At 41.3% G+C, this 26,126-nt stretch overlaps 1 protein-coding gene across 2 annotated transcripts in view; it reads right to left on the reverse strand.

Moving 5' to 3' along the window:
- Window positions 1-295: 295 nt before the first annotated feature.
- The window catches only part of LOC122787331 (BTB/POZ domain-containing protein 2-like), a 555,231-nt gene continuing 529,400 nt past the window's right edge, over window positions 296-26,126 (reverse strand). For both annotated transcript variants that reach the window (XM_044053980.1, XM_044053979.1), the window contains one exon: window positions 296-466. The gene's annotated coding sequence lies outside the window, so the exon portion shown is untranslated. The remainder of the gene's footprint in view (window positions 467-26,126) is intronic.

Consider the following 26,126-nt stretch of genomic DNA (forward strand, 5'->3'; position numbering starts at 1 on the left):
GTTTGGCTGAGATGTTACATGTTTCCAGCTAAAGCAGCATGCACACAAATCTATACAGACAATTCTAAATTGTGCCACACTGGGGATTCCAGAACAAGAAATTCCAAAATTTACATACTGCAGAAGGCCTCCAAAGTCAAACAATTTAACATATGAGCACAGAACTAATTATGGTCCAGCAAGCAATGTTACCAGCACATGGCAGTACATGAAAATGTCAGTATGAGCCAGGGTAGCTTCCCAGTGTCACAATGGAAGCAACAGTACTGTTGAAAAAGTTCAAGTCAAGCCCCAGCTTGGAGTTCAGTATTATGTGTAGAAAATTATCTCTGGGACCTGACCATCCTCCACAGAGGTGCCATTGTTGTTTCCAGCTGCATAGCAGAAAGTAAAGCATGTCTTTGTGCCTGTTGTGGGAGTGGATAACTTTGCGCAGTCCTTTTGTTCCGTAGTGTGAATCTGGACCCTAGAAACAGTCAAAAATGAAGTTAAGTTAAGGTACTCATAAGAAAATCATGTACAACAGCCACATCAATTGGTGACCCACTCTACAAGGCCAAAAAAATTCTGGGTTATTAACTTTGATTGACCAAAATCTATCACTCTTATCCAGATTAATTTGACAATGTCTCCCTTACAAGAATCAGTAAGCTTTCAAATTAGAGAGTTAAAACATACTCAGTAATAATAATGCTACACAGGTACAAGTGCAGACAATTATAAAAGACAACTGAAACATCTTGGCTTCAACGCTTAAAGTCTGGTTGCATTACTGTCATCCTGTGGCTCTGATTTTATTTAAGCAATGAAAAGAACCATCTAAACTGAATGAATTGGCCGTCTGCCAAACAGAAGGCACAAAAAAAACACAGTCTCCAAAAGTGAAGTTTTTAAAATTGCTGAAATACTTGGGAGAAAAGCTTATGTATACTTCATTCAACTCCTATCATGTTAACTCAGTCTTGAGGAGGAGAAGGCCAATTAATCCTGATACTTGCTAAAGTCAGTTAAGCCAAGAAACCACTTGCCTTGATTTTCTCTTCCAAATCCTCCAAAAACACACATCATATAATTTGCAATCTCAAAAAGTGCGTTACAAAAAAAAAAGCAAAATACAAAAGTTACTTTTTAGACAAGTGTCTCTATCAAAAAGGTTTCTGGTGACATGGTATTTACATTACAAATTTATGAAAAAAATATTTTACTTGGCAAACCTTAGGAATAGTACATTCAAAAAATATATTTGTAAGCGTGCTAGATGGAGAAAACGGAGTAAAATGTTTGTCTGCTCAAGAACCTTGCAATGATGCAAGACAAAACGGGGTAACATACTGCTTTTTTGCGACAGACAATTATGCACATCACATTTTTTTTAATATTTCAAAACAATGGCAAAAACATGCATGCTAGATGGGCAACGAGTGGCAAAACTGTGTGCTGTAACGATGTGTATAGGACAGCACAATTTTTTTGCTTTATGTCACTAAGCATTTACTTTAATGCAGATATTAAGACACTGCTAGTGCTCTTAACTGCTGAACCAGAAAAGTTTACATTTCTAAATGTTTTCATATTAGCCATCATGTTTTAAGGTCAACTTTTAACTGCTCCACTGCCTACATACACCACTCCAAACACCACTACCGTCATACTCCACTTCTTAAATATGGAAAATTGAAAGTTATATCCTTAATGATAATCTTCATGATCCCTGTCTGTTGCATCTTAGGAAATACTCCTAAGCTTGAACAGCTCCCAGCCTAAGGACATAAAGGCATAGTAAAAAAAAATCCCATACACCTTAACACTGAAATCTTAGAGTATGAGCTGCCTGCAGGTCTCCAGTGATTGACTGTCAGAGCACAGTGGACAGTATCCTAAGGAGGGGGCTGGTAGATGGGTATGGATTATGAAGATCCATTATGGTAAATACATAACTTCTGTATATTACATTATCCAGCCCATCTACTTCAACCGGAGGAGCAAGTCACCAGCTGTACACGGGTGGCATCATAACAGAACAGCACAAAAAACGGTGGCCATGAAAAAAAACTTGACATTGAGATAACATCCAGCTTACACTGTTTTGTGAAAGTATGCAGCAAAACCCATGTCATGACAGCACAAAATAATCCACCGTCAAATTCTTAAAATAGGCTGAAGCTGCAACTATAGATCTAGTCGAATAAGGTCAAACAGTAAGCAATACAGGCCAGCCATCTGAACAATGTAATCATGGAGTGTTTTGACCCTGTGTTAGAAACAAAAAAACAGTTGGATACAAGACTTTTTTTTGTTCCAAGTAAAACCCAAGTAGTCTCTGACAATGCAATCTATATTCACATTTACTTGAGAATTATGGAAAAAAGCACCAGTACGACTTCCGCGTAGGGTTGCCAGCTGTCCGTTTTTTGACCGGACTATCCAGTTTTAAGTGAAAAAGCCCGGTGGAAAATAAAAACATCAAAACCGGACTAATGAAGTCCGGTTTTTTTTTTTTTTTTTTTTGTGCAGTCAGGAGTCATCCGAGTCAAGGAGGACTGAAAAGTAAAAAAAAACTGAAACATAACGCAAATTCAGTTAGCAGCAGACACACACAGTGCAAATTACTGCCGCCGCCCGTGTTCTCTCTTCTTTTCCCTTTAAGTTGACTACTCCAGGCTAGGCTAGCAAAAGGCAATACCCATACATAACCCACAATGCTTGCTGACTGTCTGTAGCCCAAAGTTACACAAGCATAAATCCAAGTATTAGCCACCGATATATGCAGATTTAGGACCATAGCAAAAATAACTTTAGATTGGATTGAAAGAATATAAAATTAGCTACCCAGTGATTAAATATACAAAACACATCAGTTAACAAAAAAGACAAATACTGAAATGGTAGCCATGTTTGGCACTGTTATGCTTATGCTTTAAGTGATTTAGCCTTGCTATAAACCTTTTCTTAGGGACGATCAGACCAGTAAGTACATTCCTTACTAAATAAAAATAAGCTTATACACAGATTCTCCGACCGTTACTAAATACGCATGTTCTGGTAAGACAGTCTATTGTGAAAACTAAAAAAATGTACCCCTTTCAGTTTCTAACTTTTTGCTCTTCTTATTTTGTAAATTGTACATCAAAGCTACAACTATAAATTATTCGCGGGGACTAAGAAGCAGACATATACAGCATTTTAGTTCTATAATCGCTAGTGGATTATTGTAAAAATAAAGAGACTCATAAATAAAACGTGGATGAAGTAGAGAGTCCTAATAGCATATAATTTAAAGGGCAACAACATCCCCACAGTGGAAAACGGCTTGCTGCTCAAGTCTTGCTGTTCGTGATAACTAGCCAAAATAATATAACCGAATAAACAGATCACAATCTGCTTTGTTCACAGACACGCACCAACCCGAACCAACATCACTCACTTGAATGAATCACGATCATCACTCCAACCAAGTACTGTACGGGCCGGCTTGTCAGTTGTTGTCATCAGACATCAGCTGAGCTGACAGCTGTTCAGCTCATGCGTGCGTGCTTATTCCATTCACCAGTCAGTGTGGTGGAATGGAAATAAATTGCGCAAAAATTTTAAGCAGCACACAGCACAGTTCCAGGCTCCAGCGTGTGATTGAAGAGCAAGAGCCGGCCCAACTTGCCCAAGACTAGGGGGTGCGTGTGTGTCACCACCACCACAACCACGTACGCGGACTGCTAGGTCAGGTGACAGGTCAGTCAGACATCAGGCTCAGATTATTCTCTTTTTGTTTTAATAAGTAAAGTAAGACATCACCATATAGGCTAGCACTGCAGCCTGTCCTCAATGACAAAATTAGTGGATGGTGGAAAAGGTAACCCAGACTGGGATTTTGGGAATAATGACAGATAAAGTTAAATTTATTTTATTTTAAACAAAATAATAATGATGTGAAGTAACAAGTAATAATGAATATAGTGATATAAATACATAATTTATTATTTACTGATATAGTATTTTATTCATCTGTTAAACAATTAACTCTACTAGGCATAAGTCTGTTTTAGGGGTGACCACTGACCAGGGAACACTGGCGAGTTAAGAGACTTGCTTAGAGTCAGACAGCAAACAAACAGAGGCTGAAAGAATCAAACTCTGAACTACAGGATGAAGCTTATCAGCAGCATAGCTTTTCTCAGTATTTTTTTCTCCTTGCAGCTATCCATAAACTGTCCCTAGCACCTTTTCTTGTCCACCAGTTCTACAGAACCCTCCTTCCCATAGACTACACTCTGCCTCATGCATCAAGGCCAGTGAAGAAATTGAAGCAGTTGGGGAAGCAACGTACTGTTGCCAAGGAGCATTTTTAAATCCCCTACATCCTCTTTCTCTTTTGTGTGCACTCTTCAGTCCTTATCCAGCCACGAAATGGTGGCTGCTGGCATATGGTTCCACATCTGCAGCAGTTCAGCAAATGTCCAATACCACCACCACCCAATGGATACCACCACCACCCAATGGAACTTCAATCATACAAGTAAGGGTCCACCCAATCTCCCCTTGCCAGCATCTCAGATGCCGAAGCTACTAATCAAACCTGGGACACTTGGACTATAGTCGAGGCTTTATCTCTCTATACTATATGTCAGGTTTAATGTTTCTTTCTTCTCTTTCTGATTATGTATGGAAAAAAACAATGGTTTAACTATTTTTGTTAAAGCTTTATTTGAATTATTCATTTGTCTGTTTATTTTTTTATGTATTTATGTATGTATTTTATCTGGTTATCTTTTGTTGTATCTTCTTTCTTTTTCTTTAGATGTCAGAAATAATTTATACTGAAAAAGTAAGGCAAACTGAAATATTTTTTCTCACATTAAAATTTACTGTGATTCATAGCTACAATGCAGTTGTCTAGCCTGGCTGCAATCTGACACCTCAAGACATGGCTTGAATATCAGTAGCATAGTTATTTACAAACATGTAATATATTCCATGTAATAATTGGCCTGAGTGTGAGAAGCCCACTATACTACTCTAGTGTAATTCCCATTCAGTACACCTAACTCTGCTATTATACTTTACATGTACACCTGTCACCCAGGACACCCTACCTCCCTAAACAACTTTATAATATTACAGAATCACTCTCAATATTGTCTACCTGCTCTCATCTTCCATCTAACATTTTGCATCATTCCCAACAGCCTTTCTCCCTCCAATAGTGCCTTGCTCTATATACACTCCAAGTCAGATCCCCTTTCCCAACAGTAAATAAGACATTCATTACCAAAACTCCTTTTACCATTCATCCCTGCAATCTTCTCTTATATACTACAATCAGATTGATATTTATCTCTAATCAATAGTATCATGTTACTAATTTGCTTATACTCCTCTAACCTCAATCTCTCTATATACATTCCCATTTAAAAAAGTAATTTTTGTCTTACTACCCTTCCTTTCTCATACCTATTCTGCTATGTTAGCAGACCCCTAACCACATACATTCAACCTCATTTATATTGATATCTCGGGTCTATATTATAGCATTGAATGCTTAAAAAAGTGAATGATGAATAATTGACCCCATGTAAGCAAAAGCTTACAATCCCAAAAGCTCAGAACAGGGATTTCTTACCAAGGGGGAAAAAAAAATCGCTGTTCCAAAAAAAAAAAAGAAAGAGAAAGAAAAAATAATTGAAAGAATACATAAAGTGGGGGGCTTTGCCTCCCACACCCCACTACTTAAATATATCAACTCCAAGATTGCATTAATCAAAGGCAGTTTTGATTTATTCCAAGTTTTAGTTTAGAACAGACTAGTGTAAAAGTTTTAGTGTAAAATGACCAGACAGGCATGATTTAACTTTGGGTGTGTAATTCAGTGAGCTCGCTCAGTACACACATAACAGTATTCCTCAGAAACATTGCCAGAATGCCAGTACTTTCTGCAGAAATATAAAGTGCCACTGTCCTCCTGCCCCTTAGGCAAGCCAGTAACCTTTAACTTGTTTCTACAGCAGCAGTATTCCAACTCATTGAGTTTGCTTTCTAGTTTCTCTGTACTGTATATATATATATATATATATATATATATATATATATATATATATATATATATATATATATATATATATATATATATATATATATATATATATATATATATATATATATATATATATATATATATATATATATATATATATTTTTATAAAATCTATATGAGAGAGAGAAATACATGTATAAAATACAACAAGTATGTGTGGGTTTAGTGTATTTATAGGCTGCTAATGGTAAATGTGAATTCAAGCACCATAAATTAAAAAATAGTAAATTCTGTACAAATCAGTTTGATATACAAATGACATATAATTCTTCACAAAACTCCAGCTAGCTGTGTTGGCATAATGTTGCACATCCACTGCCCTACTTCACCAGGCATGGCTGACAGTACCTCCTATCGTCACATCTACTATCAACATTTTTGTATAATGCTTACATTGCCAGTTTCACATTTAACATTATAAGGATTTTCTTTACTCCTGAGCAGCCGGTAGTATTTTCTTGCTTGCTTGTTAAGAGTTTTTTCTGGATACCAATAACAGTAGTCCAAAGGCATGCAAATATGTAATGCACATGGCAATTTAAGCAGGACAGTGGCTGCAGTATCCAAAGGTGAGTTCTGCAGCTGTTAAGATGGTATTTTACCAGGACAAAACAGATTATCTTTTTGGTACCCCCTCCAATTGCTTATAATAGGGATTATGTAGGGTTGCCAGCTGTCCGTTTGCCCCTAGTCTTTTTGAGAAATACTATGATATATTTGTGCATCTACTTGGGTACTGCCAACTCAGTGTAATGTCTCATCTGAAGAACAGCACATTCAGAGGAGTGCAGCATCCCTTAATACTGCACTACAGTGTCAGTAATGGAAAAATAAATTAGTCCAGTCACCTGAAGTGGGACTAGAACTCACAATCTTCTCATCTTCAAGAACCAAAGGCAAGTGTGTTACCTGTTGAACACTGACACTGCAAGTAAACATTTAGAACTTAGCAAGGAGATGATGAGAGTTTGAGAGTCAGGGCCCAGGGCAGGGGTCAGTATAATTTTTGTATGGCATATATTAAGTATTAAGTGTGTGTGAGAGATAGAGGGAAACAATAATAATAATGTAGGGCATCAGATTATTTATTTATTTTATTTTACATTTGTTGACCGGGATAGTCCGTCTGGATACATATCCATTTTCAGCGGAGGCCCGGGGAGAAAAGCTCCACATCGACAGTAGTTACAATCATGTTAGACAAGGTACATATATATTCAATTGATTATAATTACATAGAGCAAAAGAAATAAGTAAAAAAAAAACAATCGAGTATATGCCATAATAATTAGAAAAAACTTCATCATAGTGATAGTAACAGAGCAATGAACAAATTGATAAACCTTAGGAATTCAATTGACATAGTGATTGAGAGAGTGAGGGATTAGTCTGGTTTGGAACACAGGCAGAGCCATTGGGTTTTAAAATGGAGGAATAGATTTTTCTTGAATTTGCTTTGGGAGGTGACATTGGTGAGTTGGGGAGGAAGGGAGTTCCATATTTTGCCAATGGAATTGGCAAACAGAGAGTCACCCCCTGAGTTACTGGATTTGACTGTTTGTACAAGTAGCCTATTTGATGAGCGCAGACTAATTAGGTTTGAATAGGGGGAGATTAAGTTACTCAGCGCAGGAATGGTGTCAGGTTGAGTGAGAATTTTGAATGCTACTATTAGTTGGTTCTGCTGGAGTAGATTTGGTAGTTCTATCCATCCAAGGTTATGTAGGTTGATACAATGATGGGCTTTATAGGGCAGGCCAGTAGCAAATCTAGCAATGTGATTATAACAACAGGTAAGTTTGTTTAGCTCAGATTTGTAAAGGTTAGTGAGTATGGGAGAGGCATACAAGAGGGAGGAGAGGAGATGTGACCGGGCAATGGCCACTTTTGCCCTGGGAGTCAGAAAGGATTTTATCCTATATAGGGAGCCCAGTTTCCTATTAACTGCTTTAACAGTTTGGTTGATGTGTAGGTCGAATCTAAGTTTATTGTCGATGGTAACGCCCAGGAGCTTAGTATTTGTGTCCGGGGTAATAATGGTCCCGGATTTGGATTGAATAGCAAAGGGTATTGGGGTAGGTTTATGGGTGGGATGGAAAAGTAATAGTTTGGTTTTCTTTGGGTTGAGGATCAGATGACGACCTGACAACCAGTTTTCTATTGTGGTAAAACATACTTGGGTTTTAGATAGCAGATTATCTGGTGATTTGTCTGAACAAATTAGTGTTGAGTCATCTGCGTATTGGATACAAGAGTTGTCTGGGATCATTTTTGAGAGATCATTGATAAAAATAGAAAAGAGAATAGGTCCCAGAATGGAACCTTGAGGGACCCCTATAGAATTAGGTAAGAGGGTTGAGAGTTTATTTTGCCAGAGTACAGCTTGTTGCCTGTCACAGAGGTAGGCATGAAACCAATCCAGTGTTTTGTTATCTAGATAGAGAGTTTTTAGAGTGTTATGAAGTAATTGGTGGTTGACCATGTCAAAGGCCTTTGATAGGTCTAAGAAGAGTGCGGAAGATATTTTTTGTCATTCTTATTATGGTTTATAGTATCCGTAAAAGAGAGGAGGGCGGTGGTGGTACTGTGTTTGGGCCTGAAACCATGTTGTGAACTAGCTAGAAGATTGCTCCGGGTTAGGTAGTGTACAAGTTGTTTGTGTATACATTTTTCCATGATTTTGGCAAGGGGTGACAATATGGCTATTGGTCTATAGCTTGACAGATCAGTGGATGTGCCACCTTTGTGTAGAGGGATTACATGAGAGATTTTCCATATTGAGGGGATAGTGGATTCAGTTATGGAACGGTTTATTAGGATAGAGATGGGGTAGGCTATAGCCTCTGCAGCTTTTTGTAAAAACTCTGCTGGAAGAAGGTCTGCAGAGAGGGTAGTTGGCTTTAGTTTCTTCAGTAGGGATAGGATGAAGGAAGTGGGAACTGGTTGTAAGAAGGAGGGCATGGTCATAGGTGACTAATTTAATGTGGGGCAGTTGGTGGTGGGTTGCTGGTCAGCTAAAGATTTGATAACATTGATAAAGAAAGTATTAAACGTATTAGCCACTTCTTCTGGGCTTTTATCATTTAGATCCTACTGGAGTTGGAGTAGAGGACTTACCTGGATGGAGTAGTTTATTTAGACTCGCCCAAAATTTTTGGGGATTGCTTTGGTGTTTATATTGTAGTTGACAGTAATAGTTTCTTTTGTCAAGTAATATGGATTTTTTTGTCTCATTTCTTAGTTGTTGGAAGTTAATGCGATCTAGGGATGTTTTGGTAGCACGCCATTTATCCCAGGCTTTGTTTCTAAGTTTAATTTTGGAAGCTGAGTCTTTTGTTAGCCATGGCGCTATCTGGTTTTTGATTTTGATTGAACGTGTCGGGGCATGAGAATTAAGTATGTTTAAAAACGTGGAGTTGAAGTTTGTTACAGCCTCTTCTAAGGGGAGGTACTTAAGAATTGACCAGTTACAAGACTGTAGCTCAAGTTGGAATTTAGTTAGGTCAAAGTGTTTAGTGTTCCTGATTGACCTATACACTGGCAGGTTGTGTCTTCCTTCTTTATTTTTTTCTATATAGGTTATAAGGTGATCACTGATATCATTTGGAAGGGTCCCAGACGTGTATGTATGGGGATGACTATTTATAAGTATCCAATCTAGGATACTTTTTTTGTTTGGTGTTCCCAATTCTGGTGGGGGAGGTAATAATCTGTGAGAAGCCATGGAGATTTATGAGGGTAGGGTTTGTCTCTGAGGTACATTGATTCCAGTCTATATTGATGTCACCCAGAATTATAGTTTCTTGGGGGTAGTTATTAGTAAGCCAGTTTAGAAGGTACTCGAGGGTGTCAGAGTTGTTACCAGGAGGGATGTAGGTCACAATTAGGTTAATGCTTTTTTCCTTATTCAGTTGTAGTTTTAGGGCAGTTAATTCTGCATTAGCGATCTGGGGTGGTTGGTTGGGGTTCAAAGTAATGTTGAGAGTATTTTTGAAAAGTACAGCTATACCACCTCCTTTTCTTTGGGGGCGGTCGGTCCTGAATATGTTATAGCCAGGCGGTAAGATCTCATTGTCCCTGGTCACTGGTTTAAGCCAGGTTTCTGTTAGGCACAGAATGTCAGGGAGGTAGGTAGCTAAAAGAGCATGTAGGTTATGAATCTTATTATTTAGGCTTCTTATGTTGAGGTGGCAGATTAGGAAGGAGTTGGGAGATCTGGGTAGTAGAGATGGGCTATTGGGGTTGACAATTGTTGGGGGTCCCGGGTTGGGGTGGATGTCCCCATCTTTAGTAATATTCTTTCTTAAGTATTCTAGTAGTTTCAAGAGTTTAAGTATTATTTTTTCAGCATATTTGGATTTGTGAAGGTTCATTTTCAGTTTGTAGTAGTGGTGATGGGTGTTATACCGTATTTCATTGGTTAGGTAGTAAGTAGAGAGGGTAGTGTTGAATGGGGTTGAGGGAGTACACGTTTGGTACTTAGGATAGTGAAATCCTGTGTGCAACTGTCCCTCATATTTAGTTAGCAGGTATAGTGAAATAAAGACTAGTAGAGTAAGGGCAACAATTTTTATGGCTGGCTTAATAGTCAATGGTATGGGAGTCTTCATAATGTTTAAGGTATTTGTAGGAGGCTATGCGATAAGTGATTGTGGGTGGAGTGTATTAGGTGATGGAAGAGGGGGATGGGGGAAAGACAGAGTGATTTGTATGGCTATAGATAGAGGTGGGTGTGGAAAGTTGGGTATAAAAGTAGGAGTACTGGAGGCGGGTGGGATATGGGGGCAGGGTGGGCAAGCGAAGCCAGCTTGGCGAGCGGGCCAATTCCACCCCGCACTGACCAAAGGCAGGTAAAAACAATAGATATTTTGGCTCTGTTTGTTTCTTTGGGGGTAGTTCAAGAAGTGTTCTAATTGTGAGCCAATCGTCAAATTAGGTGGTGTACTGCTGTATTAGGAAGCTAGTACGCAAGTTTAGGAGGGGGTTGCTAAATGTATTAACAGGTTCCAGTATTTGAGAAAACAAATAGACCTTGTCCGTAATTTTAGTTTCGTAGACCAGGTCTCAGCTTTCAGCTCACGTAAAGTTTTCCTCTTGTGGGCACGTCCTGTTGAGGGTGGCTAGGGGATATTAGAGGGTAGAACCTAGGAAAACACATAAAATAGAGCTTGTTTTCAGTCGCAGTTTTTATGCTCTGTTTTAACACCGCGTGTGCTACAGTCGTAATAGACTAGATGGCTAATTATACCTTGCCAGTACAAAAACGAGCAACAGAAATGCTTGTAACCAAATACAACAACCTTATCAATGTATTCTTAATCTCATATCTGCAATCTAGTACTCAAATATTTCCCATTAACATTTGCACATTAGAAATAGCGGAATACTGAGAATTCTAAGACACGTTAGATGTACTGGTCAAATTATTTAAATTATCCTGGTAGGCACCATGCAACTATAGCAGTTATACGGTCAAACATCACAATATGGTAGTGCGTAACTTCTGCTTTAGTACAATCACTTTCAGTTACTAGTTAGATAACACTGTAGCTTTTCCTTTCATGCAGTACAGTTTAGTAAAAGCTATCGTGGATAACCTCACAAACGCTAAACATGTGCAATTCCAGTAATGTTTGTATACTGGATCCTAGTTAAAACTGTAACCGTTAATCTATGTAAGCAACAGCATTGACTACTAACTTCTTATGCGACAGATACATATAACAATAGGAAGAGATATCAGCAGTTATACACAGAAATTTGGAATGGGCTGATTTTGAACATTACATACCCCGTAAATGCGCCTGCCTCTAGACTTCCGTAACACAGCAGTAGATTTAAAAATGGCGCTCATGCAGTGAGATAAGTAACCTCGCTTGCGTCAGAGGCGGGGCCAATTCCACCCCGCACTGACCAAAGGCAGGTAAAAACAATAGATATTTTGGCTCTGTTTGTTTCTTTGGGGGTAGTTCAAGAAGTGTTCTAATTGTGAGCCAATCGTCAAATTAGGTGGTGTACTGCTGTATTAGGAAGCTAGTACGCAAGTTTAGGAGGGGGTTGCTAAATGTATTAACAGGTTCCAGTATTTGAGAAAACAAATAGACCTTGTCCGTAATTTTAGTTTCGTAGACCAGGTCTCAGCTTTCAGCTCACGTAAAGTTTTCCTCTTGTGGGCACGTCCTGTTGAGGGTGGCTAGGGGATATTAGAGGGTAGAACCTTGTCCGTAATTTTAGTTTCGTAGACCAGGTCTCAGCTTTCAGCTCACATAAAGTTTTCCTCTTGTGGGCACGTCCTGTTGAGGGTGGCTAGGGGATATTAGAGGGTAGAACCTTGTCCGTAATTTTAAGGTCTCAGCTTTCAGCTCACGTAAAGTTTTCCTCTTGTGGGCACGTACTGTTGAGGGTGGCTAGGGGATATTAGAGGGTAGAACCCCGTAAATGCGCCTGCCTCTAGACTTCCATAACACAGCAGTAGACCCAGAAGGCAAAACAATAAAGCACAGAACGGTGCTGCCACTTCCTCTTTTCCTGTTACCTGGCAGCTTCATCTTTAGCATCTTTTTCCCAATATGCATCCATCCTCAGCACATGTCCAAACCAATGTAATCTTGCCTCTCTGGCTTTGTCTCTAAACCTTCCAACCTGGGCTGACCCTCCAATATACTTATTTCTAATCCTGTCCACCCTTGTCACACCCAGTGCAAATTTTAACTGCCACGTCCAGCTCGGACTCCTGCCTTTTTGGCAATGCCACTGTCTCCAACCCATATAACATACATAGCCTTCTAGCTTATCAGTGGGACACCATGGTGTGGGAATACCCGATGCTACTAGACAGTAGACTCTGCCAGTATAGCCTTGCACCAGTCCGGGGACAGACACTAACAAGCAGATGTTTCTTTCATAAGAAACAGATACTTCAGTGATGCAAAAGTAGTTGCACAGTATTTCTGTAGACTCTTTATTAACGCAGCTTTTTGTCTAAGTTTAACTAACTCATTATATGTCTGCTGTCACTGCCTACAGGTACTTTATTAATACTGTTATTATGGAAGACAGGAATAACGGTGTCCGTGTCAACGATAATGAGAGTTTTGGCAGCCCAACTACACGGTCAGACAGGTCTACCCCACCAAAGAAGCGAAAACGAAACATCTGTTATTATAATGCAGAGTGGGAAAGGGAATTTTCATGGATACAAAAATGCACAGAAGATACAAAAGCTAGATGCAAGCTTTGTGCAACATCATTCACTGTTGCATATGATGGAAAAAAAGCAGTTACAGCACACCAAAGCACTAAAAAGCATACTACTTGTTCCCAAGCTAGTGCGTCATCTCAACGACTGAAGACATTTTTCACATCGCCAAACAGTATGGCATCTCACAAAGTATCCCTAGCGGAAATTGCTGAAGTGTATCATGGAATTAGACATATTTCATATAATGCACAGGACTGTGGTATCAAAGTTATGAAGTCTATAACTGATGACTCGGAAATCGTTAAAAAGATGACCTGCGGCAGAACAAAAGTTTCCGCCATAGTCAACAATGTTTTGTACCCATTTTCACTAGAATTCGTCCTTGATAAGCTACATGCTGGTTTGCCATTTTCCATTGCTACTGATGCATCTAACAAAGGGAACCGTAAATTCTATCCGGTTGGTGTTCAGTTCTTCACCCCGCAGAACGGAATTTCTTTCTGTGTTGTTGACTTTTACGAGGATGCATTTGAAGACTCCAAGTCCGTTAAGAATCAACTCTGTCGTGTTTTATCAGAATGTAAATTGTCTTGGCAAAATGTTTCCGCTTATGCCGCAGATAATGCATCGGTAAACTATGGCATAAACAACTCCGTTTATCAGAAGTTAGTTTCAGAGGAGAATCCTAACATTATTGCAGCCCACTGCAATGACCACATTATGCACAACTGTGCGAAAAATGCTTTAAAGGTCATGTCATTTGATGTTGAAAATTTCGTCATGAAAGTGTTTGCTGAATTCAGTAACTCTGCCTTGAGGCGAGCAGAACTGAAGAGCTGCTTTGATTTCTATGAGTCTGAATACCACGAGATAATCAGACATGTTCCAACGCGCTGGTTGAGTTTGTTCAAGGCTCTTGACCGAATTTTGCTGTGCTGGATGCCTTTGAAAACGTATTTCTGGTCTCAAGGAGAAGCTGATTGTCCGAAAGTAATATGGAAAATGTTGAAGGACCAGGAAAACGAACTGGCACCAGACGACAGCCCAACAAAGTCGGAGCTGTATCTATATTTTACACACTTCTTTATGTCATCCTTTCAAGAGACAATTTTAAAGCTTGAGAACAAATCAACAACAGCTTGTGAACTGTACGGTATAATGGAACAGTTTAAGCTGTCTCTGCAGAATAGGACTGATGATAAATTTTTTGGTATGAAGGTAGCATTTGCTCTGCGCAAAAGTTATCTACCACAGCAGTTCATTGAGAAGTTCATAACTGAAGCTCTGAATGTGTACAAGCGAGCAATGACATATTTGAACAAATGGTTTGCATTTGAACATTCCCCATATCGTCACTTCAAGTCACTTGTCTTTGACTAGTGTCACAAGATCGCCTTCGCTTGAAGTGATTGACATTTGGATGCAAACACCTCTATCCACCCAATGTCCGTCCGACAGCCTGCACGATGAAGTGCGCACTCTTAGTGAAGTGTTTGATGTTATCCATAGCTGTGCAAGCACAGCTGAGGCTTGGTGTAAGTTTTTCGAGCACGAGTCTGCACCAAATACGTTGAAACTTGTTCAGCACATTCTGTCTGTTCCAGTCTCAAATGCATCCGTTGAGCGTGTGTTTAGCGTTATGAATAACATTTGGATGGATGAACGAAACAGACTTACGCCAGAATCAGTTAAAAGTGAACTGTCAGTTTTCTTTAACCTGCCATATTCCTGCACCGAGTTTAAGTCTGTTATTTCACAGAACAAGTGCCTGATCAGGGCTGCTCAGTCGAACTCCAAATACCACAAATGTGGAACTTCAACTGAACTATGCACTATTCCTAACAGACTCTAAAAATGGACACTCTACACACAGTGCCCAAACTGTGACCACATTCCAACTATGAATGTACAGTACAAGTGCATTTAAAGTATGGCTGTACAATGCCCTGACCATCACCACAGACCAGAGCTGCTCCACAAGAGTTCAGACAGAATGAAAGAACAGGTCTTTGGGAGCATAATCTGTTGTCCACCCTCTCAGTCCATATAGGTGAGGGATGCTCTCAAGTCACAAAGTTTGAAAGTTATGATAAAAAAAATTCCACGGGCACAGTGGCACAGAGTGACAGAGGTTAAGACCGTTTCAAACCCTCAGGTCTACACAGTTCAGTCCCATCCATTGGTTACTGTATAAAGTTTGAATGTTCTGAGTGAGCTTTTTTTTGTCTACTTAAGTCTGTTCCTGCCTTCCAAAAATAAATTAGCTGATTGACTATTTTAGTCTCTGTATATATTTAATTGTCCTTGCTCTTGTGGCCTGGGTCATGGCTGAAAAGGGTCAAAGCACCAGTTCATTTACTCAGCAAATGAATATTGCACAGAAGTTAGCCTACTCCAACGCAAATATTAGGCTGCATAATTGACAGATTTCTAACAACATTTACTTACATCAGGAAGCAGCAAACATAGCAAAGCAGGCCAAACTGAACCGAGTCTAATAGATTTGTTGCCAAGACTAGCTCTGAATAGGTTTTCCTACAAGTTTGCAAAGGACAACTGGCCATTTTATGAATGGCCAAATGTCTTTGCCCAACACGATTCAGTTTCTGAATGAAAATTCGGCAAACTGACCTGTGTGAAGGAAGGAGGAGGTACAATGAGGAAGAAGTAGAAGGATGGAAGAGGTTACTAGGGAGCAAGAGGAGGAGTTAAGGAGTGAGAATGAAAAAAAAAAAGACATATAACATGTTACATGGCACTTGACCACCAGTGGAATCTGGGGAGATGCTTTAGACACTGATTAATGTGAATGAACAACTCGTAAGAAGCCCATGTTTGAGTTGCTTATTTACATTTTTTATAGGACATTGCTCATGTACAAGGAACACTTTTTAAAATATTAGCGATGTTAATCTGAGAAGTTGACAAAATAACTGGATGTGTGAGCTGCACCTATCTCTTTGGCATGTACTTGACCAGACACAAAACAGCTGGAACATATTTAAAGCTTCCTTACTAGAATAATCCAGTGTCTAAACACATTGTCTTATACAGATCTCCTTAAAGCCCTATCACTATACCGGGTCTCCAACAGGTTACTGAGAAAGAATGTCTGGCATACAAGGCATCCTTGGATCCAGCACTGATTGATGAACCTTTTGGACAGCCACAAAATGAACAGTATCAAAACCATTATATCCAAAAATTTAAATTTTGCTTGTGACATAAATAGGCCATGTGATGGTGTGTTGATGAGACACAAATGTGTCTCAGAGAGGGTCCCCATGCACTGGAACAAGCTTCCCATTCATGTGGAGCACAGTCCATCCCTAGGCTAGCCCTATTTAAGCATAACGTTGAGTCTTTGAATAATAGGTGGGAAATTGGAAATCACCCTGTTGCCACTGCCTATGTGCAATGCCACTTATCTGTTTTTTTCTGGACTATCCACACAAATCAAATCAATTCTCTGCTCTGGACTGGTAGTCAGGAAATTGGGAAAACACTGTACAAACTCCATTTTTCTGTTTCACAAAAAGAAACAGACTATCAGTGTTTGTTACAATTGGCTGATTTGCTATGCTTTTTTTACAGAAAAGCATAGTAAATCGGCTGAAAGCAGGCATCCGGAACAGAAAAAGAGGGCGTTCCCATCAGCTGATGTCACAGTGATGTCACACAAATGGGCGTGTCATTGATGGGAAAGTGGGTGGGAATGGGTGGGGTTATGGGTGATGCGAGGGGCGTGACCTTAGTCCAGTTTTAGCCACAAGGAAATCTGGCAACCCTACTTCCGCGGTGGTGCAGTGGTAGCATTGCTGCCTCACAGCAAGAGGTTCTCCTGTTAGATTCTCGGCTGGAGTGCGGGGATTGCCTGTGTGGAGTCTGCATGTCCTCCCCGCGATTGGGTGGGTGTTCGAAAGACATGCGTAAATGGGCATGCCTTCACTGAAGGTTAAACGTCGAGCTGGCACCTCAGCATTCGTGAAAATCTACTGCCAATCATTAGCGGACCGGAGTTCCGCTGTGGCGACCCCTAACCGGGAAAAGCCGAAAGACAACATTTACAGGCTGATTAAGGTTTTAGTCAGAAGCCACTTTTTACATGAAAGGTAGCTTAATTATTAAAGTTTCCTTTATCTTTCTGAAATATATATGGAAGTTGAAAGGATAAAGCCTGTAATTTTGACATAGCTGACATGGCCACTACAGCTAATACAGTTTGCAAAAACAGATGTCAGCAATCTACCTTCACTACTGGTTTGAAGGAAGAGTGACTAATCTTTCCAGAATTAAATTATAGGTCCCATGTTACGGATATGTATAGCAAGACACAAACAGTTAAAATAGGTTTTTAGCCCCTTTAGGTTTATACACAGGGCAGATATTTTTGTCAAAGGGAAAGTTGTGGATATCAATTAATAAAGAGCTGAAGGATTTTATCCAGGACAGGAAGATGGCAAGAGTCAAGTGGGATAAGTTGATCCTTCACAAAAGGAGGTTGTGGCTTGGGATTATATGATTCGAAAGAATATTTTACAGCTACACAATTAAGGATTCTTGGATGCAGATGCTTAAGGCAAAGAGCAATGGCCATACAGAGCATTATAGTCAAAGTAGGGGAAAGTATTCCAAGAACTAAGCCAACATGGGCATGGAGAAATCAGATTCTGCCTATAGGGATGGCTGTATAAATGATGATAAAGATGAGGCAGGATCCTTACACGAAGGACATCACAGTTCAACTGCCAGCCGTTTTTATGTGTGGAAAAACTAACCATCAAATATTTCTGCTGCAATCTGAAAAATTACTGGGAGAGGTGCTGTAAAAGGGTGCAATCCTTGACTCGACCTGTACCACAAATTTGCTTTTACAAACTTTTCTAGTGGAAGGTTTCTGGCCTGTTAAGATCTGTACCACCCTCCATGGGTAAAATGGGTCCCTGGCCATAACTGGAACTGAAGCCACATGGTTAACTGATGGATTGCCTATCCATGCAAGTCTTGCTAGATGCGTAACAAGAGACCTGGATGAGGCACTGAAAGGAGAGGTTTCCCCTATGCGTTCAGGCCAGAGGAGGGACACCAAACCAGATTGGACTAAAACAGTGCTGTAAGAATGACGTCCTTTTAAAGCGCTGCTTTCTGTACAAGTTTCATTAAGGGGAAACAAGGGAACACTTTCTTCCCCCTTCATACCTCCAACATTTGCAGTCTACCCACGGAAAACATCTTTGGAGTTTGCTTGGGGTATAAAAAAAATACTATGCAAACACTTCAAAAATCCTAGGTCTTTAAGTCTTTGTTGTGTACATGGGAGCCATACATACATCATCTCATTGTTTCTTTGTGAATGAACAGTCTTCTATCCAATCTTTCTAACCTTCAAATCACACAATATTTTATACGTCGTACTAAGAATCCCTTTTTAACAGTAGCTTCTGTTCTAGAATCTACTAAAAACTCTACCAGTGCTGGTCTTTCACTTAGGATTCTCCTATTCCTTTCTCTTTGCCCATACTCTTGATATCAGTACTTGATAGGGGAGGCAGCTTCTAGTTTGAAGTTCAAATGTTCTTGACCTCTTCCCATTCTATTACTTCTCTCTCCATTTGTTCCCAATATATTGTTTCCTTTGCCAGTTTTCTCCAGTAAATTCCAGCCCCCTCTTGCCTATTCTCTGTACCCCTAACTGAAGTCACCCCTATTGGCAGAATCTCCATGTGTCTATTCCAGTGTTGGCTTAGTTCTTAGAATACTGTTGGCTACTTTAATTTCTCCAAAACTTTTGGGCTTCTAATACCAAGGCAGGAATGGACCCCATTCTAAGTCAAAGTACGATTAAAGTTCATGAAATTAGTATTGTTTCAATCTCTGATGTCAGCCAAATGTGCTCTTCGCAGCACCCACAATGTGCCCAGTAAGGACTCCTCATGCAATTTGTATGGGGTTCCATGTACTGATAACATATCTAAACAGTGTAGATTCTTTTTTATAAGACCTGTTGCTCCTACTACTATTGGAAATGTCTGGGTATCTTTTTTCACATTGCTCTAGATTCTGCCTGCAAATCCTGATATTTTGTGACTGTCTGTACACAAGACACTGTAGTCACTGGGTGTGGCGAGTTCAATGATCAATGCTACTGGTGTCTTCTTTTGAACTTTTGGTAATGGGTAATCCCATGTGATGAAATCATTTTGTATGATGCTTTATGGCTCATGTTTCCAGTGTTTTTCAGCCACTTCAATACCATAATGTTTGCACAATCCATAGTGCAAGAGTCTTGACACATTATGCCTTTCAGTATACAGTCCTCCTTGCAATTAGTATGTCACAATCAGCAATGAGGTATGCAACAGTTTCCAATTTGGTTTTGCAAAACCTACATTTCTGTTTCTCCCACATGTTTAATGGACTTTGTAAACCAGCGTGTACGTAGCCCACTATCTTGGGTCACCAATATAAACCTTTCATCTCTTGGTTTGAATTCGCCTCTCCTTAACCATTCCTGTGTTCGTTCCTGATCAACATGAGGTTCTTCCAGAAGTTTTTTTATACTTGCAACTATATTTATGCATTTTCCACATTTCTTGCCTTCTTGTCTGGTCCTTCACCTTATATTCTTTCTTTTGTATTTTGGTGCATTCAGTTGCTGCCTAATTTTTATCTACTTCTGGTTTGATTTCCATTCGTGCTTGATGCCAATATGCTTTTGCTAGATTAAGCAAAGAAGTCATCTTAGATTTATTATCTTCATGTTTCAAAACTTTCACCATGTTTGTGTCTTGTGAGGCCAGCAGATGTGTATGGAGTCCCACAATTGCAGATTTATACATATAATCAATTTCAAGCAGACCCATCCTTCCTTCGGAATGGGGAATATATAATTTTGGTATGCACTGTTTTTATAAATCATATGGAGAGCATGAAGCAACCTTCTTGTTTTCCTGTCTAATTAATCCAACAGTTTTGAGGTCAGTCAATCCCTCCAGAACTGTAAGTTAGGACAGGAAGAGCAAACTGGTTTATAGCTTAGATTTTGTTCCTAGATGTCAATGTTGTTTTCAGGATTAAGTCTTTTAAAGTATTCCTAAGTTTTATTTGCATTTGCTCATGTTTTATTGTTGATCCTTCGTCAATTCCCAAATATTTATACACTCCCTCTTGCTCAAGTTCTTTTATATCACATTCTTGTCCCAAAAGTATAGTTGTATTCACTTACCATAAATGTAGATGTTAAGAGTGTATTCATTGTTGCAGTCATCACCTGTGGGTTTATCCCTGCTGTGGTAGCCCTGGGCAGGCCCGAATACCAGAGTCAATGTTTTTTTGCGTTGCTTGTCGTCGCTTGTAGTCTGACGTCAGGTCAGTGCTATAAAGCAAGGCAGCCGATGTCATTACATCAGCTTTTCTTGCCCTAACCCGTCAGAAGCACAAGGAAATGAGGAAAAGTGGTCCTGGTGGCTAAAGCCACCGTGGGAAGCTTATGTCCCCCTAGGGGAAGATGCTATATGTGGGATGGAGGGAGGGGAAACCAAGACTGCAACAGTGAATACACACGAACATCTACATTTATGGTAAGTGTACACAACTGTACTATGTTCTTTGCGTTTCACTGTTGCAGTCATCACCTGTGGGAGGATTCCCAAAGTTGAGGAGAGGGGTGGAAGGATAGGTTAGAGTCTTAGGCATGGGTCAGCAGGCTCTGCAGAACTGCAGAGGCAAACCCTGCCCTAGACTTAAAAAAAAAAAAGAAGTAGGTGGTAAGGCTTTGTAAAGGTATGGACAGAGGTCCAGGTGGCAGCTTCCAAGATGTCCCTGGTGGGGGTTCCTCTGAGGAAGGCTGTGGAAGTGGAAACGGCCCTAGTGGAATGGGTACGGATAGACTTGGGGGTTTCCCATGTCGTCTGTAGCAGAATTGGATACAGTGCGATACCCATTTGGAAATGGTTTGTTTGGAGATGGGCTTCCCCTCTGCCCCAGAGGCAAGGCTGACAAGTAGTTGGTCTGTTTTTATGAATGGTTTAGTACGGTCCAGATAATATCAGAGTTGTCTATGCACATCTAGTGAGCGTAGAATTCTATCAACCTTGTTTTGAGGGTTGGGAAAGAAGGTGGGTAGATGAATAGCCTGTTTGAGGGTCACATCAGGTACCACCGTGGGCATAAAGGACGGGGTAGTCCTCAGGGAGACCCTGTCTGCATGGAAAATGAGGAAGGGCTCAACAGCCATGAGAGCCTGAAGTTCTGATACCCTTCTGGCTGAGGTGATAGCTAGTAGGAAGGCAGTCTTCCAGGAGAGAAATTTAAATTCTGTAGAAGCAGCCGGTTCGAAAGGAGGTAAAGTTAATTTCTTTAGAACATAAATCAGGTCCCAGGGTGGCATGGGAGGCCTTCTGGGAGGTCTGAAATTAGAAGCCCCTCTGAGGAATTGCTTAATCAAAGGATGAGAGGAGGGGTGGGTCTGAATCGTAATGGGCAGAAATGGCCGAAGCATGGATTTTAATACAGGAGAAAGAGGCAACTCGGCTAGGCAATCCAAGATAAGAGGGATGTAAGGATGGGAGGTACTGGCCCCTTTGGACTGGTTCCAGAAGCAGAATCTTTTCCATTTCCCTGCATATGATTTTCTGGTGCCTGGCCGCCTGGCCTCTGTGATGATGTCTAGGGGCCTGTTTGCTTAACAGGGACTCCTTGCTAGCCTTTAAGGTATACGCCATGCTGAAAGGTTGAGAGTCTGTTAAGTTTGGGTGCAGTATCTTCCCCTTCACCTGGGTCAAGAGGTCTGATATCAGGGGGAGCTGTAAGGTCAGGCTGCGCAGTAAGGGGTACCAATGCTGTCTGGGCCAATCTGGAGCAATGAGAATGACCTTTGGTCTCTCGTCCCTTATTTTGATCAGTACCTTAGGAATAAGGGGCAGAGGGAGGGAATGCTTACACAAAGAGTGAGTTCCAGGGGAAGGTCAAAGCATCCACCTTCCATGCTAAAAGGTGATACTCCCTGGTACAGAACTTTTGCAGCTGGTGGTTGAGGTGCAAGGCAGAGAGATCCACTCCTGAGTGATTTTCAGAAAGATTTCCCTGTGGAGCTGCCATTCGTGGGGGGTCTAGTAAGTTTCTGCTTAGGTGGTCTGCCAGGGTGTTGTTGACCCCTGGTAGGTACTGGGCAATTAGGTGCAGCCACATTGAGGTGGCTGCAAGCCAGAGGCTCATGGCTAACCTGCACAGAGGGGGTAAGAATGGGTCCCCCCTGTTTGTTGATATACCACATTACTGTGGTGTTTATTTTTATAAGAACTCCTGGCCTGAGATGGGGTTTGAAGGATGTCAGAGCCTTTTGTACTGCTATCATTTCTTTCTGACTGATGTGCAAGTGAAGTTGCTGGGCATCCCAAAGACCTTGGGTGCACCTGCCTGCTAGGTGAGTGCCACAAGCAATGACTGAGGTGTCGGTGGTGATGATTTGGCCAGAAGGGCAGAGGATGAAGGGAAGACCCTTGTTCCTGGCACAGGCCTCTGCCCACCAGAGAAACTCGGCCCTTATACATAGGATCAGGGGGAGAGAGGACTCTAGGGACAGAGTGCTGGCACCAAAGATTCTTTAAGTACCACTGAAGTTCTCATGTGAAGCCTGGCCAGAGGAATGAGAAAGATGCCATGTATCCTGAGGCTTGCAGGAACTTCCTCGCAGGGTGGTGACTTCTGAAAGCCAGCTGGGTAAAGCAGAGAGGCAGGAAGCCTTGCTTTTCTAGGGATAGGAAGGCCATTTGGGATGGTATGTCTAGCACAGCTCCCAAGAAAATGATCTTCCTGGTGGGGTTTTGATTTCTTCTCGTTGATGGTGAACCCTAAGGAAGTTACGAGATATTTGACAAAGATGATTCTGGAGCAGCTTTTCTCTGCACTCTGCCTGAGTGAAGCACTAGTCCAGGTAAGGGTAAATCTGTATACTTCTCTGTCTGCAGAATGCTATGACCAGTGCCAAGCATTTGAATACTCAGAGCACTAGATAAGCCAAAGGGCAGCGCAGAGAACTGAAAGTGTTGAGCCTGCACTGAAGTGCAGGAATTTTCTGCACGATTCCCTGATGGGGATGTGGAGGTAGGCATCTTTTAGGTCTAGGGTCACCAGCCACACAGTTTTTGTTAGCATAGACAGCAGCTGCTGCAAAGTTAGAGTTTTGACTCTGGGGACCACCAGAGAGGTGTTCAGAATGGATAGATCCAGGATGGGGCATCAAGTGCCCTCTTTTCTGGGAACAAGGAATAGTCTGGAATAAAATCCTTTGCCTGTTTGATCTGAGGGGATAGGTTTCCACCCTGTGATACGAGTTTGGACCTGTTCCAATGCCACTACCCACTGATTTGGAGGCAAGTCTGGGTACCCTCTTGGAATTGGGAGTTCACTGAAAGAATTCGTATTCCTGAGAAATTATCTTTAAGACCCATTGGTCCTTTGTTACAGAAAGGCAATTGTCTTTGAAGAGAGAGAGCCTTCCTCCTAGTTTTTGGTGAGTGAAAGGAGGGCGGAGGGGGAGGGGGGAGTCATTGTGAGCGTTTGTCATAAAAGGTTGGCTTAGAACTTCCTGCCTTAGAGACGGAAGCGGTCCATTGTTTGCTTGTCTGCTGACCCTGGGATAGGGGCCTGGAGGGTCTTGTCCCTGCAGGGCTTACCTTGGCCCCGTCTGCTAAGTGCAAGTAAGGCCCAGTGGTTAGAGGGAAAGTTCCTGCTAAATTCTGGAAGGTTGAACTTGAAAGAAATCTTTTACTGTTTACATAGATTTTGCTTTGTCTTCCATCTTTTTAAGCACCTCTTCCGCTTTTAACCCAAACAAGCACTCCTTATCTAGGGGTGCATCAATAAGTTTAGACGTCACATGATCAGGGAGAGGATGTTCCTTCAGCCAAGCACATCTCCTAATAACAGTACCCGTCACTGCTGCCCTGCTACAGGGTTCTAGGGCATCATATCCACATTGTAATGAGTGTTTGGCCACTTGACAAGCTGAATGCAGTAAATCTGTTAACTCTTTTGAATTGGCACGGTCAGGAAAGGTATCAATCTTGTTTTAATTGTTCCAAAATTGTGGTGTTGATATTTTAACATATGGAACTGACAATTGAGTGCTCTGATAGCTAAGGTTGCAGAGGTGTATACTTTTTTTCCCCATCTGTCTACAGCTCTGGAGTCCTTGTCAGAAGAAAGAGGATTCTTGGCAGAACTAGCCTTTGATCCTTTAGGTCCCTGTGTAATGACCTCTGGGTCTGCAGCATGATTTTTGTACAGGTATTTGTGAGAATCTGGTACTTTGTAGTACCTGTTAGGTTTACTGGGAGCAGGAGGGAGGGCATCAGGGGCCAAGCTCAACTACTAAAATAGGGGGGATGGCCAGGGGTCTGTGCTGGGGCAAGTCCAGAAACTCTCCAAGTCTTTTCTTAGACTGTGGGAAGTCCTGAGATTCCCACTGGAAATGTTCCTGAGGGAGTGAAGGGTTTCCCCGAAGGAAAGGTCCTCTGGAGGGGATGCAGAAGGGATGGATTCCTCTGCATCTGCGTCCTCATAAGCAGTTAAGTGATGCTGTTCCTCTTCAAAAATTGAATAATCAGAGTCCTTAAAATCCTGTTCTGTCCATTTCTGGAGAAGGGTGCCTTTTCCTTTTAGAAGTGGCCTGACTACCCCGGATAAGGGAAACGAGATCCTCCTTTTTAAGCATTTGTGCTTGGGGTGGTGGAGCAGTAGCAAGATGTGGCTAGAAGCAGATTTCCTAGGAGTGGCCTGGCTTCTAGGCCTAAGAGAATCAGTCAGAGAAATGGTAGTCGGATGCAGACACGTTGGCTTTTGTCTAGAATCGATAGTGCGAAAGGCCTCCTCGGAAGCCAGTGCCTGCGTTGCGGCTCCAGACCCAACTGAGGCAGGGACAGCCAAAAGCTCGGAAGACGAAGATTTTTGTGGCATACCAGACTCCAAAAGGGTCTCGGTAGAGGCCTGAGTACATATCGAATCGGGCATCAGGGGCTGCAAAAGCACCTCACTGAATTCCGGAGAACAGACCTGCTTGGCGGTAGCATTGTGGAAGGCTTAGCCTTGTGTGGTTTTTGTCTCTATCTCCACATTTTTTTCGGAATGACCACGGATTGTTGGCTGACTGATGCCATATCAGAATGCGAAGACGGAACACGAAAATAACTTTCTACAAAAAGAGCTCTATGGCGAATGGTTCATCGGAATGCGAAGACGGAACACGAAAATAACTTTCTACAAAAAGAGCTCTACAGTGAATGGTTCTCGCATTAAAGAGGGCACTGAACAAGGAATGGGGGATGCCATGGCCGGGCCTAAACAAGTGACCCAGTAGAATGGAAGTCTCAGTGTGGGATCTGCTTTCCACAGGCGAGACATTTAAATTTTTCAGACATTGGTTAGTGCAGGAAAAAAGGATCCCCAACGGGGTACTTAGCTTTAGACATTTTCAGCTGAAATCCAACTTCTGGTAGCGACAGACCGGCACTCGTGTGAACTGCTTCTGCTACGGGCTCCATGGCAAGAAAGACTGATGTAATGACGTCGGCTCCCTTGCTTTACAGCACTGACGACCTGACGTCAGACTACAGGAGACGGCAGCCAACGCAAAAAAACATTGACTCTGGTATTTGGGCTGACCAAGGACTACCACAGCAGGGATAACAGACAGGTGATGACTGCAACAATGAAACACAAAGAACATCTGATGTTAGGTGATGACTGCAACAATGAAACACAAAGAACATCTGATGTTTTCCTGGTGCTGCAGTTTTCCTGCTTTAAAGGTTGCTTTTGCACATTTTTCAAGACCAAATG

The sequence above is a fragment of the Protopterus annectens genome, chromosome 13.part0 (genome assembly GCF_019279795.1).
Source record: "Protopterus annectens isolate FY-2018-M chromosome 13.part0, PAN1.0, whole genome shotgun sequence".
NCBI classification, from domain to species: domain Eukaryota; kingdom Metazoa; phylum Chordata; order Ceratodontiformes; family Protopteridae; genus Protopterus; species Protopterus annectens.